The 18749-nt window shown below is 38.7% G+C and overlaps 1 protein-coding gene across 2 annotated transcripts in view; it reads right to left on the reverse strand.

Moving 5' to 3' along the window:
• Positions 1–686, reverse strand: part of ZFYVE16 (zinc finger FYVE-type containing 16) — a 53898-nt gene extending 53212 nt beyond the window's left edge. For both annotated transcript variants that reach the window (XM_019462886.2, XM_019462888.2), the window contains exon 1: positions 243–686. The gene's annotated coding sequence lies outside the window, so the exon portion shown is untranslated. The remainder of the gene's footprint in view (positions 1–242) is intronic.
• Positions 687–18749: the final 18063 nt, after the last annotated feature.

An 18749-nucleotide genomic window follows, 5' to 3' on the forward strand; every position in this document is an offset into this window, starting at 1 on the left:
GGGGTGGGCGGGGAGGAGCAGACAGCGCAGGCGCAGAAGAGGTTTTCCGTCGACACACACACACACGCACGCACACACTCACGCACACACACACTCCCCTCCTTCCTTCGAGTCCGCGCGCGCGCGCGCACACACACACACACACACTCCCTCCCTCCCTGCGAGTCCGCGGCCTCCGCCAAGTCCGGAGGCGCCTGCGCGAGGCTCTGCGGGGTCTGAGCCGAGGGTGCCGGGATTCTTACCGGAAGTGCCTGAGAAGGTTGTGCGGTGATGAGGCAGCTTGAAGACCCGCATTAGACGGGGACTGAGTTTCCCCCTAGACGTCTGGGAGCCGGAATCGGGAGGCCACCTGCGTCAGTGTCCGGCTTCCTTTGCCCTTGGATGACCTATACGCAGCTTCCCCCGCCCCCACCCTACGGCCTCAGCGGAGCCGGCGCAGCGCACCGGCCTGTACTGGACACGCCCGCCTGCCAGGCAGCGAACCAGTCCTGCTTCCCGCTCCGCTGTCCTCCCGGAAAGCCTTTTTACTTAACGCTGGTGTTGCCCACCCCCGTTTTTCTCTCGGCGGCAACTGAAAAGCTCCCACCTATCCCCCAGCTTCAAGCCCTCCAGTTGACTGCCTGCTCCCAAGGCTGCTGGCCTTCCCTCTCATTGCTTTAGTTCTGCTTTTCTAACAGTGACCACGAGAACAGCTGCCTCCCCGCGTCTAAGAACAAAAGCTAACCAACTGGAGAAATAAATGCTCCTCATGTGATGTACGTTTGTGCTTGTTGAGCTTTACTATTTTTACCACAAGTTTCCTATAAATTTAAGTGAGGGAAAAGGAGATCATGGGTATGGGGAGAAAAATCCCATCTGTTGCCAAAAAGTTTTACCGGTAATTCATACTGGTCTTTCAAAAATTTCAAGAGTTGTATGTAGTACGTTTCATTCAGATGTGATTTATGGTGAAAGATTTGAGAATCGGTTCAAATTCTAAATCTGCAGTTTGCAACAAACAATAGGTTGTGCTCTTTCAAAAGTACTGAATCTCTATTTTCTTTCTCTGATTTTACTAAACCTGAAATGAAATTGTGTTGTTTTAGTCCAACAGTAAAACTTTTCTTGATACTTGATAATTTTGATAATTTATTGAGCATCTACCATGTGACAAACGTTGCATTAAATGCTTTGCTTATATTATCTCACTTAATCCTAAGTAGTTCTACAAAGTACTGTATGCATATTTCTCTACTATGCGTTAAATGTTGTTTACAGATAAAAGGGTCATTGCCCTTATGGAACCACCATCTAATAGCAGAAACTCGTGGATACAAGTGTTTGGGATAGAAATATTTATATAGAAATATTCATATAGTATAACACATATCTATATCTATATATCTATATCTATATAGTGTGAGGACAAAGAATAGAAATAGAAACACTAAGACCTTGGGGCGCCTGGGTGGCTCAGTCGGTTGGGTGTCCGACCTCAGCTCAGGTCACTATCTCGCGGTCCGTGAGTTCGAGCCCCGCATCGGGCTCTGGGGTGATGGCTCAGAGCCTGGAGCCTGCTTCCGATTCTGTGTCTCCCTCTCTCTCTGCCCCTCCCCCGTTCATGCTCTGTCTCTGTCTCAAAAGTAAATAAAACGTTAAAAAAAAATTAAAAAAAAAAAAAAAAAAGAAACACTAAGACCTTACAGATCAATAGGAAAACTGTATACATGAATGGTCAATTCACAAAATAAATTCATAAGTGCCTGGTACATGTTTTACTAATATTCAAACTCATTAATAATGAAATGAAGACAAATGAGATATTTCCAGTGGATCTAATTAGCCAATTTGTTTAAAATGCGAATTAACTCCATTGGTGAGGGTAGAGTGAAATGAACACTCATCCTGTTGGGGATCTAAATTAGGACAAAGATTTTGGAAAGTTATTTGTCAAATCATAACAAATTTTCGCATGACCTAAATTAATAATCTCCTTTCTGGAAATTATAAGGAGATATTCCAGAATACAAACATTTATATGAAATAATAATAAGGGAAGTGAAAAAGCTCCCCAAACTGGAATACCTTTCTCATACAAATGCAATTGTACTTTGTATCACATTTATTTGTTTATGGGCATTTCCTCTGTGTGGTTCATTATACTTGGTTTGGAGTTGTAAGGATCACAAAGATGGGGAATTCATGAAATTTGCCCTAAGAAGTTCACAATCCACTGTGTCATTCTTTTACTTACAAACATTAATAGTTGAGAGGTTGCTGCAATATCATAAAATAACAAGATGTTTGTGGAGCTTGTCAATTAAATTTCCTATGATTTCCTTTGCTGATAGAAATGAAGAAGAAATCTGCACATTGAATGCAATGTCAAATAAAATATTAATGAAAAAGAGACCTTGCAAAGTTTGAGTAATAATTATTGAAAAACTCCCATGTATTATTTAACCTCTAAAGATCCCAATTTATTACTAAATAGTTATGACTTGAGGAAATTGTCCCAATTGTAACATATGTGGCCAACTTATTCTTTAGACTTGAACTAGTTCTTACTTGGACCATAAACAGTTTTCATTATTTTGAAGGTTGTTAGAATCTTGATTATCTTAAGAGGCTTAAATTCCACAGTAACATGAACTTGCAAAGCTGTTCCTTTTTCATAGGTAGTCTGGGTGGAGAAAATACCAGAAGCAAATGAAGATAACAATTACAATTATTCATTTGTTTCATGGCTGGTGTTATACTAACAAGCAATTTTAGAACTAGGAGTTCATTGCTCCCAAACACAGAAAGTGACATGGAACTGTTAATCATTAGTATTTAATGCTATCTAACCATGTTAGAACACCCATGTTACAAGGAAAAGAGCTAATTTTGTTTTAAATTATCTACTTAAGGGCCACTTAGATCAGCTACCTGAAGCAATGTCACTAAGGAAGAAATGGCTATAGTTTTGGTAACCATGAGAACGAATTTTTAAAATGCATAGAAAAAGTTTGGAAGGAAATCCACTAAAATATTAACTGTGATTATCTTTGGAAGGTGAAATTATGGGTGATTTCCCTCTTTCTAGTTTTTTATGTTTTCTAAGTGTTTTACAATGGGAATGTATTGCTTTAATAATCCAAAAGGAAAATAGAACACTTTTAAGAAGTATTGCTAAATTCATAATTGAGTCAACCAGTTACTTTACAGTCCTTATGCAATCAATACATTGCATACTGCATACAATATATTGCATGAGTATGGTCATTAACAGGGAAATAACCCAAAAGGATGGATAAGCACTTCTGTCTGGAGACTGTCTTAGGGGTGGCAACAGGTACAGTTATTTGGAGGGCTCATATGATACAGCTTCAACACAATGACCAGGTGCTCTTAGCAAGGAAGTCAGAATTCTTTGCCAAATAATTCCAATTCTCTCTTCTGGCCATACGATGGCATTGTACTTCCGGGCCCCCTTGTGGTTGAATAGGGCTGTGTGACTGATTCAGACAAGTGAACTATGAGAAGTAACACGTGTCTTTGCACACTGGATTTTTTTTACGCACCAATGTAAGATATTCCAGAGCCTGCTGTCCCTCGGGCACAGCAACAGGCAAGACTTGATACTGCGGCTACTCTATCAGTCTGAGTGCTTGAGAGATTCCAGTGAACAGAACACTTCTAGAATAAGAAATAGACTTTGTAGTTATACACCACTGAGATTTTGGGGATGATTTGTTACTGCAGCATAGCTTAGCCTGACATGGTAAATAAACTTTGTTTTAAGCCTCACATTTGGAGGTGGCTATTCTGAATGATATACTGCGCGCCTCAGTGAGTCTATCTGTGGCAGCATTGTTTCCTAAAGTGTTTTTCCTTCACACCTGAATTACTCAGTACTCATAATTATTATGATATGCCAGGTGAATACATTTCATTGTAAATGAATACTTACCTCTATTGCTTCTCAGAGTAACAGTGAATTTTGTTTTGCTTTTAATTTTTTTTATTATGGAAAATGTCAATCACATGTAAAAGTAGAATAGTACAATAACCCTCTCAGCTTCAGTATCAACAACTCATGGTCACATCTTATTTCCTAAGATGTACATTCACCCACCCTACCCTTCCCCCCACAGCTGGATAATTTGGAGGCAAATCATTTATCATATCTTTTCATCTCTAAATTTTTCTGCCTGTGTATTTAAAAGATGAGTACTTTACAAAGTAGAAATAATAATGCAATGAATTCCCTCATATCCAATACCACCATCTAACTTCAATGTGGACAAACTTGTTTCATGTATACCTTTACCCATGCATATTATTTTGAAGCATATATAATATGTCATATCATTTCATCCATAAATATTTCAATATGTATTTCTACAATAAAATTGCTCTTTGCGAAAACATAATAATATTATTTTCACACCTGAGGATTTATCAATAATTCTCTAATAATGCTAAATATTTAGGCATTGGTGTTCATATTTCTAATTATTTCATAAATTTTATAATTTTTAAATTGTGTGAATCATAAAGTCAACATTTTTAGATTGATTTCTAATAATGTTCTCTCTCTTTTGTTCCTTGCACCTTATTTTTTGAAAAAAAAACATGTCTTTTGGCCTGTGGAATTATCAGGATTTGGACTTTGTCTTTCCCCACAGTGTCTTTTAACATGTTCCTCTTGCCTGTGTGTTTCTTGTAAGCTCATAGCTACATCTGGAAGTTTGGTTTCGTACAGGTTTAATGTTTTCGCAATGCCGTCCCATAAGTGGTGTTATATACTTCCAACAGATACATAATATCTTATTGGCCTCTTTCCATGATGTTAGCAACCATTGATAGTCACCACTTGGATTCACTCTTTTTTAATTTTTTTTTTCAACGTTTTTTATTTATTTTTGGGACAGAGAGAGACAGAGCATGAACGGGGGAGGGGCAGAGAGAGAGGGAGACACAGAATCGGAAACAGGCTCCAGGCTCCGAGCCATCAGCCCAGAGCCTGACGCGGGGCTCGAACTCACGGACCGCGAGATCGTGACCTGGCTGAAGTCGGACGCTTAACCGACTGCGCCACCCAGGCGCCCCTGGATTCACTCTTTCATTTGGGTTTGCAAAATGGTGACATCCTATTTTTTCTTTTTTATTCATTATTGGAACTAAATTCCAATAGATAAAAATTCCCTCAACAGCTGTTTAGTTTTCCCAGAATATAGTTCATATAGAAAGGAAAGTTAAATATTTGACCTTTTACTGACTGTTTTCAGAAAAATGAGTTGCCTCCCTTGTATCCTCTAAAGGAGACTAATGGTGGGGGAGGGGGGTTAATATATGTAAGTTAAATATATGTGTATGTATGTATATGTGTATGTATGATACTACACCAGTTCTCTAGATTTTTTGTGTAAACAAACTTAAGCATTTCACCATTGTTCATCCCAATATTTAACGCTATAATGAACACATGTCATACTTATTGCCTTAATCATAATACAAAAAAATATTAAAATGGTCAAAGGAATCATAATTAAATTTAAATCAGATTAGGATTTTTTTTAATTCTAATGTTAGATTTCTACTTTTTTCTATTAAGTCAAAAAACAAATCAATAAGAAAAGATTTTTAAAACTAATAGTTGCTTTTATATAAATAAGGATAGTCACATCTGAATTCATCTGCAAAAATTTTGAAGACATAGGCATGTCATATTAGTACACACACTAATTTTATATTTAGAAGCTGGCATAAGGAAACTCACCAGAGCTAAAATGTGTTCAGATTGAGTTAACAATTTCAGGCAATCGAAAGAGAGAAGAAACAACTGTTGATGATCCAATTCCACTACCACTTAGCATGTAAACTGGAGACAGAAAGAGAACTGAAATTCAAATCAGAGAAGTGAAATTATTCTCCTTGTCAGTTGCTTGAATAATATTTAAGAATAAGCTCAAAAGAAATGTTAATGTGCTTTCTGAGTTACATAAGTTTAATCCTGTGCCATAATTAGGAGAAAAATTGAACTAGGGTTATCATCTTCTCTATGTACATTTGAGAAAAGAGATCACATTTGCAAACATTGGGAAAACTCGAGCTTTCTTCAGCGGGAAATAAGACAAGTAACCCACCACTGGGTGGCAGAGACCACGTCCTGAGGGCCTGTAGTGACCCTCTCAGAATGTGGCAAGGAGAAGCACACCCTGAAGTCAGTGGGAAATTTCCTGTGACATGCATCTCTGAGCCTGCCTGACATTTCGTGCCCAAGAGTCAGGCTCCAGGGCTGTATAGCAGCATCTTGCAAGCAAGAGAGCAATGGCAAAGAGGGCTAAGCAATGGAGAACCTAGAATAGCACAACCACACTGTTTTGACAATACTGAAGTCCAGGATTAGTGCAGGACCTCCCCAAAACAGGAAAGGGAGTTTCAAAAATGATTGGTTGAATTTTCCCTCCAACCTCAGAACAGATTACATTTTATTTAAGAAATATGGGAATGTGATATTTCTTTTATCCTGGCGTTGTAGAATAAACTTCATGCCCATTGTATGTAATTTTATAATAGTGATTCCTTGATAAAAAAAAAACAAAACACATAAATGGAACAGAAATCCTGTCTTTTATGATGAGAGATAATGATGTTTCTGTCAGGCTTTTTTTTTTTTTTTTGGTAACAGATTGAGTAGTTAGTTCAAAAGTGAATTTTTTATATAAAATTTCTTTGACTTCTTCAAATCAAGAAAAAGAAATAGTAATAACCAGAAGAATCTTTTCTGCACACTTTGCAATGTGCCTTACTATTTAAAAAAAAAACAACAACGCAGGGGTGCCTGGGTGGTTCAGTCAGTTAGGCTTGCATCTTTGGTTCAGGTCGTGATCTCGCAGTTCATGGGTTTGAGCCCTGCATCCGGCTCTGTGCTGACAGCTCAGAGCCTGGAGCCTGCTTTGGATTCTGTCTTTCCCTCTCTGTCTGCCCCTCCCCCACTTGCTCTCTGTCTCTCTCGCCCTCTCTCTCTCAAAAATAAATAAACATTAAAAAAGTTTTTTGTAAACAGTAGAATTATGGACTCAGACTTTTACAACACAAATTAAACTCTATGCATATATATATATATATACACATGCATATATATATATATATACACACATGCATATATATATATATACACATACATACATACATATAATGTGTGTGTATATATATATATAGTTAAGCAGATTAGAGATATATATGTACAGTTAAACAGGTTAAAATATATATACACAGTTAAATAGGTTTTAACAAAGTATGTAAGTATGCATTAAGTAGGAAAAGGGAATCATCATCTGCCTCATATTTCCTCTTGAAGTAAGGTTTTGCAAAATTGTCTGCTGTGATTGACCAGTGATATACAAGGAGACTGGATAATATAGGACCACATTTCCTCATGTGGGATTTCTCTCTGCTACAGTCATTTCCATGCCCATTTCCTTCTTAACATCAAGGACTCCTGGACAGGATGCCTGGTCTCAAATAAACACTATTATTTCTCCCAAATAGAATCTTCTTCAATGACTCCTATTTTCATCTCAATGATGGTTTGTCATTTCTGTTACAGTCTGGGCTTTTCTTGCTGTCCTTCTATATATAGTTAGATTTAGAGTTGACTAAGGATGTTAGTAGCCTTCAAAATATCAGAGGCTTGAACTAGATGCTTATTTTTCTTTTGCTTTAACATCCAGATACAAGTAGTGTAGGAATGCCATGGAACTCTCTTCTGTGAAGTGAGTGCAGACTTTGGATTCTTCTAGTTTTTTACTCTATCATCTGAGGCCTCTATCCTGATGGTCCAAGATGGCTCTTTAGCTCCAGCAAGAAGAAGGAAAAAGACACAGTGGGTCAAAGGGCATGTAAGACATTTCTTAAGGAAGGGTCTCTGAAGCTGTTACAGGATACTGTTATTTGTATCCATTGATTAGAACTTACTCTCCTGGCCACATACAATTGCAAGGAAGAATGGGGAATTGTCTTCATTTTGGGAGCCCTGTGCCCAGCTGGAAATTCTAATGGAAGAATGGATATTGGGAGGAAATAGCAGTTTCTGCTACCCTCTGTTTGAACCATGGTACCTTTGAGAACTCCCTTGTTGCAAGAACACAATAATATTTTATCAAGCAGCAAGGATCTGAGCAAGCTCTGCATGATTACTGTAACTCTAGAATAAAGGCTGACTTTTCAGTCATACTGGAGCACCCTATTGAGGATTACGTTGTCAGTGTTTAATCTTCACCTGCAAAGTCAAATACAAAACCTTCTCTCCACCCCTCCCTTTCTTTTCCTCATCACATCTTTAGGAATATCTGCTCTTGCTGACTCACTTCCTCACCTCCTTTGTTTATCTTCAACCTTCTTCAGAATGGATTCTCCCAAATTACTCCACTATTCTTGCTAAGGCCAAGAGTTAACCCATAAAACTAAATTAGTCAGCTGTTTTTCTGTCATCTTCCTTGGCTTCTCAGCATCGGGCAAAGCTGGCACTTCCTCTTTTTTGAAACCTCTTCTGTTGGATTCCATGACACAACATTCTTCCAGAGGCTCCTTGTAAGTCTTCTTTGTGGAACTTCTCCTTGACCAGAACACAAAATGATGGATCTCCTAAGCCCAGTTCTAAGTTCTTCTGTTCTCTGCCATTACACATAGATGAATTCATCCACTGCAGGCTTCACTTATCATTGTGCATCGAGGATTCACTAAACTATGCTTATAGCTTGACCTTTATTCTGTTTTGCAATATCTCTTTTACTTTCAATGTCTGAGCAAGTAAGTGACTAATTTGTCTTTGATTAGCCAAAGCTGCTTCTTTATTATCCATCTGAATGCACAGAAATTTTTAAAAATGTATGAGCTTGTTAGTAAACCATAAACTCTATAGCCACATTAAGAGAAAAATATTATAACTAGCTTATCACCATAATGATTAATCTCTTATTCCTCAACTGACTTAAATAATTAGATATCTGCTGTTTCTCAGACACATTCTCTATATGTTATTGAGGATTAAAAAGAGAAATGAAAGAAAATGTCTCTTTATTGGGAATTTAGAAATATAATTGAGGGTCACCTAGGTGGCTCAGTTGGTTAAGCGTCTGACTCTTCATTTCAGCTTGGATTATGACCTCATGGTTCATGGTCTGAGCCCCACTTGGGATTCTCTCTCTCCCTCTCTCTCTCTGCCCCTCCCCTACTCATGTTCGCTCGCACTCTCCCTCTCTCTCAAAAATAAATAAACTTCAAAAAATAATTGAGAATGAAGATATGCCTTAAATACACAGATATTTGCAACATATACATAATTATATGTACACAAAGAGCAATGTTAAGCCCTTCTAGGGATAAGTATTAGTTTATATAATGGGTCTGTGCCTTAGTTCAGTTATTTATAAAATAAAGATAACAATAACACAAGATTGTTGTAGAGATTAAATGACTAATCTACATAGGAGTGTCTCAAAAGTTACAAGAATTCCACATAACACAGATACCTAATAAAACTGAGATATTTTTGAGCTCTACCTCTCACAGTTTTGTTCTCCACGAGACATTATTAAATTTTTTTAATGTTTTATTCACTTTTTGAAATAGAGAGGAAAAAGACAGAGACGGAGCATGAGCAGGGGAGGGGCAGACAGAGAGGGAGACACAGAATCCAAAGCAGGCTCCAGGCACCAGGGTGTCAGCACAGGGCCCAAACCTGTGAACTTCAAGATCATGACCTGAGCTGAAGTCAGAGGCCTAACCAACTGAGCCACCCAGAAGCCCCTCCATGAGATGTTATTGCAGGTTGTCTATAGTTGTTTTGAAGTTTTTTTCAGGCCAAAATGATCATTGTGGGTGTTCTGGTGTGGAACACTGAGATAGCAGGTGACTAGCTATTCAAGTGTTAGAGCTATTCAAATGTACTTTTTAAGGAAAAGGAAAATCACTGGTTTTGTCCTCTGATACCTAGTCATATGACCTACTTATATGCAGATTTGAAGGTCTTCTATTCTACCATGCCCACTTGCAATTAGAACCCATCATCAGCTGCAGAATACCTGCATTCCTGGGGGCTCCTCAGATTTTATATTTGAATTTTCTGCTGGTGAACTCATATCAAAAGCTTAGTTGAGAGAAGAGTTCTTGAGAAATCATCTATGGTAATGTTTTTTCCTTGGATTAAATTACATCCTGAGAAGCAACACTTGAACTAAATTACTTAGCCCCTTGTAAAATCACCAATGCTAATTTGAGTTTTAATATTATATTCCCAGCTTTTACCAAAATTATTATAACACATAGTGATGTAAAATTTGGTCTTGTTTGTTATTAAGCAAAACCAGACCATTTCATTGCTCAGTGAGTTCGTTTTATCTTTGTGTCTATTGTCAGAAATTGCTATAAGAATTTAAAACCTGAAAGAACGATGTGTATGTCTTAAGGAACAGGTATGCTTCTTCCTATCTAAAAGTTATGAAACCTGACTTAGTTTGGTCCTGTTTTGGTTTGCTACTGGCTTCCAAGAAGTTAAAAGGCAAATCAAATGATCAATCACACTAAGTCCATCACTATTATGATCACTTTTTACCTTCTTTCATGATTGATTCTATATTTCTATTTTATTGTGTATAAACAGATAGATGATAGATAGGATGGATAGATAGGTAGGTAGATAGATAGATAGACAGACAGATAGATAGATAGATAACAGATAGACAGATCTCCCTTAGGATAAGCCACATAAAATATGTTAAGGAAAGATTTTCTTTTCTTCTACTGTTAATGTTAATGGAAAATGATCATTTCAGAGAGTTATTGTAAATATATAAGAAATATTGGAGTGAGGATTAAAGGTTTAAGAAATTTAATAAAATATTTAGAATTATCTTCTTGGAATTTCAATACTGCAGTAACAAATATTTAAATGTATTCTAAATTTCAATTTAATCTTTTTTGAAATGATCAACAAATAGATTTAAATCATGATTTGATTTGCATTACTAATTTACACATCATGAATTCTATTGAATAAAGTAAATTAGAATGCTTTTGCATATTGAAGATTTAGCAAGAACACAGTCTCTAACGAATATGAACTGCTTTCGTTAAATTGCAAGATCTCTTCAATTATAATCTTCTCCCATGCAGTTTTATATTTTTCTTAGGAAAGGCAATGCAACAAGGCTCAAACTGCCATAAAATTTTCATAGGGTTATAAAGCTAAAAATATTTTTAAAGGGTTATTTCATTAAAAATTTCTTTTTTTATTTTTTTTAATGTTTTATTTATTTTTGACAGAGAGAGAGAGACAGAGCATGAGCGGGGGAGGGTTAGAGAGAGAGGGAGATACGGAATCCGAAGCAGGTTCCAGGCTCTGAGCCATCAGCACAGAGCCCAATGCGGGGCTCGAACTCATGGACTGCGAGATCATGACCTGAGCCGAAGTCGGACGCTCAACCGACTGAGCCCCCCGGGCGCCCCAAAAATTTCTTTAATTAAACTTAATATTAGATTTTTAAAATTATTTTATGAAGTTTTTTTACTTTATATTATTGAGACAGAGAGCGAGGGCACACACATAAGTGGGGGAGGAGCAGAGAGAGAGGGAGACAGAGGATCCAAAGTAGGCTCTGAGCTGACAGCAGAGAGCCCAGTGTGGGGCTCGAACTCACAAATCGAGAGATCATGACCAGAGATGAAATCAAGATTCAGAGGCTTAACCAATTGAGCCACCCAGGTGTCCCATTTAGACTCTATATTTTAAAAAAAAATTATTTTTATTTTTTAATGTTTATTCTTGAGAGAGAGAAAGAGACAGAGCATGACCTGGGGAGGGGCAGAGAGAGAGAGGGAGACACAGAATCTGAAGCAGGCTCCAGGCTCTGATCTGTCAGTGTAGAGATTGATGTGGGGCTCAAATTCAGGAATTGTGAGATCATGACCTGAGCTAAAGTCAGACGCTTAATCAACTGAGCCATCCAGGCACCCTATTAGACTTTATATTTTAAAGCAGTTTTTAGATTTACAGAAAAAAATAGCAAAAAGTACAGCATTCCTATATATTCCCTTTTCTCTCACCCACAGCAATATTTCATTTTTAGTAAGAACAGTTAAAAAAAGTTTAACCCAATGGATACCTAGGGGGGTCACCCCCCAAAAAAAATAAATAAACCTTTTTTTTTTTAATGAGGGGGCACCTGGGTGGCTCAGTCAGTTAAGCATCTGACTTCAGTTCAGGTCATGATCTTGCAGTTTGTGAGTTCGAGCCTCACATCCGGCTCTCTGCTGTCAGCACAGAGGCAGCTCCTGATCCTCTGTCCCCCTCTCTTCTTCCCCTCCCCTGCTCGTTCATGCGCACTTTCTCTCTCTCAAAAATAAATAAACATTAAAAAAAATGAGGAAGCTTCTTTCTTTAGAAGCCTCCAGCAAATCTAAAAAAAACAAAAGGATGATTTCATTATTACAATAAGTCATTGGCAGCTGTGACTTCCAATGACCTCCTTTGTTATTCTATTCATAGATGCTACATGCATATTATTAATTAATGCATTAATTAATTAAATGCATATCACAAGGGTAAGTGAAACATTACAATTATAGTATTGCTTAAACTGGACACACTGAAGTAAATATACCTATGTTTATAAAAAATATAAAAATTATACTTGATCACTGTTATTAGAATAATATTTTAAACATCCTCTTTAAGGTGCCTCTAATTTATCTGTTCTGATATTCTTTCTGTACATTTCATCCATTTGTGCCAATTTTAGTGCCTAGTTGTTTTTTTTTTTTTCCTTTAAGATTTTATTTTTGGACACCTGGGTGGCTCAGCTGGTTAAATGTCTGACTTCAGCTTAGGTCATCTCATGGTTCGTGGGTTTGAGTCCCACACCAGGTTCTCTGCTGCCAGCAAGGAGTCTGCTTCTGATCCTGTCTTCCTCTTCTCTGCCTCTCCCCCACTTTCACACTCTCTCTCTCTTTCAAAAATAAAATAAACATGTAAAAAAAATTATTTGTAGGTAATCTCTACACCCAACATGGAGCTGGAACTTACAACCCCTAGATTGTCTGATGCTATGAGGACTGAGCCAGCCAAACACGGCCCTACTTCTTTTTCTTTTTTTTTTTTTCTTTTTTTTTATTTTTTAATATATGAAATTTACTGTCAAATTGGTTTCCATACAACACCCAGTGCTCATCCCAAAAGGTGCCCTCCTCAATACCCATCACCCACCCTGCCCTCCCTCCCACCCCCCATCAACCCTCAGTTTGTTCTCAGTTTTTAACAGTCTCTTATGCTTTGGCTCTCTCCCACTCTAACCTCTTTTTTTTTTTTTTTTTCCTTCCCCTCCCCCATGGGTTTCTGTTACGTTTCTCATGATCCACATAAGAGTGAAACCATATGGTATCTGTCTTTCTCTGTATGGCTTATTTCACTTAGCATCACACTCTCCAGTTCCATCCACGTTGCTACGAAAGGCCATATTTCATTTTTTCTCATTGCCACATAGTATTCCATTGTGTATATAAACCACAATTTCTTTATCCATTCATCAGTTGATGGACATTTAGGCTCTTTCCATAATTTGGCTATTGTTGAGAGTGCTGCTATAAACATTGGGGTACAAGTGCCCCTATGCATCAGTACTCCTGTATCCCTTGGATAAATTCCTAGCAGTGCTATTGCTGGGTCATAGGGTAGGTCTATTTTTAATTTTCTGAGGAACCTCCACACTGCTTTCCAGAGCGGCTGCACCAATCTGCATTCCCACCAACAGTGCAAGAGGGTTCCTGTTTCTCCACATCCTCTCCAGCATCTATAGTCTCCTGATTTGTTCATTTTGGCCACTCTGACTGGCGTGAGGTGATATCTGAATGTGGTTTTGATTTGTATTTCCCTGATAAGGAGCGACGTTGAACATCTTTTCATGTGCCTGTTGGCCATCCAGATGTCTTCTTTAGAGAAGTGTCTATTCATGTTTTCTGCCCATTTCTTCACTGGGTTATTTGTTTTTCGGGTGTGGAGTTTGGTGAGCTCTTTATAGATTTTGGATACTAGCCCTTTGTCCGATATGTCATTTGCAAATATCTTTTCCCATTCCGTTGGTTGCCTTTTAGTTTTGTTGGTTGTTTCCTTTGCTGTGCAGAAGCTTTTTATCTTCATAAGGTCCCAGTAATTCACTTTTGCTTTTAATTCCCTTGCCTTTGGGGATGTGCCGAGTAAGAGATTGCTACGGCTGAGGTCAGAGAGGTCTTTTCCTGCTTTCTCCTCTAAGGTTTTGATGGTTTCCTGTCTCACATTCAGGTCCTTTATCCATTTTGAGTTTATTTTTGTGAATGGTGTGAGAAAGTGGTCTAGTTTCAACCTTCTGCATGTTGCTGTCCAGTTCTCCCAGCACCATTTGTTAAAGAGACTGTCTTTTTTCCATTGGATGTTCTTTCCTGATTTGTCAAAGATGAGTTGGCCATAAGTTTGTGGGTCTAGTTCTGGGGTTTCTATTCTATTCCATTGGTCTATGTGTCTGTTTTTGTGCCAATACCATGCTGTCTTGATGATGACAGCTTTGTAGTAGAGGCTAAAGTCTGGGATTGTGATGCCTCCTGCTTTGGTCTTCTTCCTCAAAATTACTTTGGCTATTCGGGGCCTTTTGTGGTTCCATATGAATTTTGGGATGGCTTGTTCTAGTTTCGAGAAGAATGCTGGTGCAATTTTGATTGGGATTGCATTGAATGTGTAGATAGCTTTGGGTAGTATTGACATTTTGACAATATTTATTCTTCCAATCCATGAGCAGGGAATGTCTTTCCATTTTTTTATATCTTCTTCAATTACCTTCATAAGCCTTCTATAGTTTTCAGCATACAGATCTTTTACATCTTTGGTTAGGTTTATTCCTAGGTATTTTATGCTTCTTGGTGCAATTGTGAATGGGATCAGTTTCTTTATTTGTCTTTCTGTTGCTTCATTGTTAGTGTATAAGAATGCAACTGATTTCTGTACATTGATTTTGTATCCTGAAACTTTGCTGAATTCATGTATCAGTTCTAGCAGACTTTTGGTGGAGTCTATCGGATTTTCCATGTATAATATCATGTCATCTGCAAAAAGCGAAAGCTTGACTTCATCTTTGCCAATTTTGATGCCTTTGATTTCCTTTTGTTGTCTGATTGCTGAAGCTAGAACGTCCAGCACTATGTTAAACAACAGCGGTGAGAGTGGGCATCCCTGTCATGTTCCTGATCTCAGGGAAAAAGCTCTCAGTTTTTCCCCGTTGAGGATGATGTTAGCTGTGGGCTTTTCATAAATGGCTTTTATGATCTTTAAGTATGTTCCTTCTATCCCGACTTTCTCAAGGGTCTTTATTAAGAAAGGGTGCTGGATTTTGTCAAAGGCCTTTTCTGCATCGATTGACAGGATCATATGGTTCTTCTCTTTTTTTTTGTTAATGTGATGTATCACGTTGATCGATTTGCGAATGTTGAACCAGCCCTGCATCCCAGGAATGAATCCCACTTGATCATGGTGAATAATTCTTTTTATATGCTGTTGAATTCGATTTGCTAGTATCTTATTGAGAATTTTTGCATCCATATTCATCAGAGACATTGGCCTGTAGTTCTCTTTTTTTACTGGGTCTCTGTCTGGTTTAGGAATCAAAGTAATACTGGCTTCATAGAATGAGTCTGGAAGTTTTCCTTCCCTTTCTATTTCTTGGAATAGCTTGAGAAGGATAGGTATTATCTCTGCTTTAAACGTCTGGTAGAACTCCCCTGGGAAGCCATCTGGTCCTGGACTCTTATTTGTTGGGAGATTTTTGATAACCGATTCAATTTCTTCGCTGGTTATGGGTCTGTTCAAGCTTTCTATTTCCTCCTGATTGAGTTTTGGAAGAGTGTGGGTGTTTAGGAATTTGTCCATTTCTTCCAGGTTGTCCAATTTGTTGGCATATAATTTTTCATAGTATTCCCTGATAATTGTTTGTATCTCTGAGGGATTGGTTGTAATCATTCCATTTTCATTCATCATTTTATCTATTTGGGTCATCTCCCTTTTCTTTTTGAGAAGCCTGGCTAGAGGTTTGTCAATTTTGTTTATTCTCTCAAAAAACCAACTCCTGGTTTCGTTGATCTGCTCTACAGTTTTTTTAGATTCTATATTGTTTATTTCTGCTCTGATCTTTATTATTTCTCTTCTTCTGCTGGGTTTAGGCTGCCTTTGCTGTTCTGCTTCTATTTCCTTTAGGTGTGCTGTTAGATTTTGTATTTGGGATTTTTCTTGTTTCTTGAGATAGGCCTGGATTGCAATGTAGTTTCCTCTCAGGACTGCCTTTGCTGCGTCCCAAAGCATTTGGATTGTTGTATTTTCATTTTCGTTTGTTTCCATATATTTTTTAATTTCTTCTCTAATTGCCTGGTTGACCCACTCATTCGTTAGTAGGGTGTTCTTTAACCTCCATGCTTTTGGAGGTTTTCCAGACTTTTTCCTGTGGTTGATTTCAAGCTTCATAGCATTGTGGTCTGAAAGTATGCATGGTATAATTTCAATTCTTGTAAACTTATGAAGGGCTGTTTTGTGACCCAGTATATGATCTATCTTGGAGAATGTTCCATGTGCACTCGAGAAGAAAGTATATTCTGTTGCTTTGGGATGCAGAGTTCTAAATATATCTGTCAAGTCCATCTGATCCAATGTATCATTCAGGGCCCTTGTTTCTTTATTGACTGTGTGTCTAGATGATCTATCCATTTCTGTAAGTGGGGTGTTAAAGTCCCCTGCAATGACCACATTCTTATCAATAAGGTTGCTTATGTTTATGAGTAATTGTTTTATATATCTGGGGGCTCCGGTATTCGGCGCATAGACATTTATAATTGTTAGCTCTTCCTGATGGATAGACCCTGTAATTATTATATAATGCCCTTCTTCATCTCTTGTTACAGCCTTTAATTGAAAGTCTAGTTTGTCTGATATAAGTATGGCTACTCCAGCTTTCTTTTGGCTTCCAGTAGCATGATAAATAGTTCTCCATCCCCTCACTCTCAATCTAAAGGTGTCCTCAGATCTAAAATGAGTCTCTTGTAGACAGCAAATAGATGGGTCTTGTTTTTTTATCCATTCTGATACCCTATGTCTTTTGGTTGGTGCATTTAATCCATTTACATTCAGTGCTATTATAGAAAGATACGGGTTTAGAGTCATTGTGATGTCTGTATGTTTTATGCTTGTAGTGATGTCTCTGGTACTTTGTCTCACAGGATCCCCCTTAGGATCTCTTGTAGGGCTGGTTTAGTGGTGACAAATTCCTTCAGTTTTTGTTTGTTTGGGAAGACCTTTATCTCTCCTTCTATTCTAAATGACAGACTTGCTGGATAAAGGATTCTCGGCTGCATATTTTTTCTGTTTAGCACACTGAAGATATCGTGCCAAGCCTTTCTGGCCTGCCAAGTTTCAAAGGAGAGATCAGTCACGAGTCTTATAGGTCTCCCTTTATATGTGAGGGCACGTTTATCCCTTGCTGCTTTCAGAATTTTCTCTTTATCCTTGTATTTTGCCAGTTTGACTATGATATGTCGTGCAGAAGATCGATTCAAGTTACGTCTGAAGGGAGTTCTCTGTGCCTCTTGGATTTCAATGCCTTTTTCCTTCCCCAGTTGAGGGAAGTTCTCAGCTATAATTTCTTCAAGTACCCCTTCAGCACCTTTCCCTCTCTCTTCCTCCTCTGGGATACCAATTATGCGTATATTATTTCTTTTTAGTGTATCACTCAGTTCTCTAATTTTTCCCTCATACTCCTGGATTTTTTTATCTCTCTTTCTCTCAGCTTCCTCTTTTTCCATAACTTTATCTTCTAATTCACCTATTCTCTCCTCTGCCTCTTCAATCCGAGCTGTCGTCGTTTCCATTTTGTTTTGCATTTCGTTTAAAGCGCTTTTCGGCTCCTCATGACTGTTCCTTAGTCCCTTGACCTCTGTGGCAAGAGATTCTCTGCTGTCCTGTATACTGTTTTCAAGCCCAGCGATTAATTTTATGACTATTATTCTAAATTCACTTTCTGTTATATTATTTAAATCCTTTTTGATCAGTTCATTAGCTGTTGTTATTTCCTGGAGATTCTTCTGAGGGGAATTCTTCCGTTTGGTCATTTTGGATAGTCCCTGGAGTGGTGGGGACCTGCAGGGCACTTCCCCTGTGCTGTGGTGTATAACTGGAGTTGGTGGGCGGGGCCGCAGTCCGACCCGATGTCTGCCCCCAGCCCACCGCTGGGGCCACAGTCAGACTGGTGTGTGCCTTCTCTTCCCCTCTCCTAGGGGCGTGATTCACTGTGGGGTGGCGTGGCCCGTCTGGGCTACTTGCACACTGCCAGGCTTGTGGTGCTGGGGATCTGGCGTATTAGCTGGGGTGGGTAGGCAAGGTGCACGGGGGCAGGAGGGGCAGGCTTAGCTCGCTTCTCCTTAGGTGATCCACTTCAGGAGGGGCCCTGTGGCAGCGGGAGGGAGTCAGATCCGCTGCCGGAGATTTGGCTCCGCAGAAGCACAGAGTTGGGTGTTTGCGCGGAGCGAGCAAGTTCCCTGGCAGGAACTGGTTTTCTTTGGGATTTTGGCTGGGGGATGGGCGAGGGAGATGGCACTGGCGAGCGCCTTTGTTCCCCGCCAAGCTGAGCTCTGCCTTCCGGGGGCTCAGCAGCTCTCCCTCTCTTTGTCCTCCAGCCTTCCCGCTTTCTGAGCAGAGCTGTTAACTTATGACCTCC

The sequence above is a fragment of the Panthera pardus genome, unplaced genomic scaffold, assembly GCF_024362965.1.
Source record: "Panthera pardus isolate Hobbes unplaced genomic scaffold, ASM2436296v1 HiC_scaffold_2, whole genome shotgun sequence".
In the NCBI taxonomy this organism is placed as follows: domain Eukaryota; kingdom Metazoa; phylum Chordata; class Mammalia; order Carnivora; family Felidae; genus Panthera; species Panthera pardus.